We start from the raw sequence: 292 nt of genomic DNA on the forward strand, positions 1-292 counted from the left end.
CAACTGGAAGCACATCAATTGGACGTCTGTAGCTCAAGTTATGGCCCTTTGAAGTAGGCATGGTCATGCTGTGAGCGGCCAGATTTTAACTTAGCGAAAATCTTGCTTCCAACCTCAATGTGCATCACGATTCTGCCCTACCCTTGGCAAGAGCAGGGCAGTGTGCGTGCTGGCTGCTTCCTTCCTTGATTTGGCCATGGGCCACGCTTTTAAAAGCGTGGCCTAAGGCTCCAAAGTGTACCCAACTTCAAAATGTACCCCAAAGCTCTTTTTTTCTCCTTTTTTGTGCTTC

Source organism: Arachis duranensis, chromosome 6, assembly GCF_000817695.3.
Source record: "Arachis duranensis cultivar V14167 chromosome 6, aradu.V14167.gnm2.J7QH, whole genome shotgun sequence".
Lineage (NCBI taxonomy): Eukaryota > Viridiplantae > Streptophyta > Magnoliopsida > Fabales > Fabaceae > Arachis > Arachis duranensis.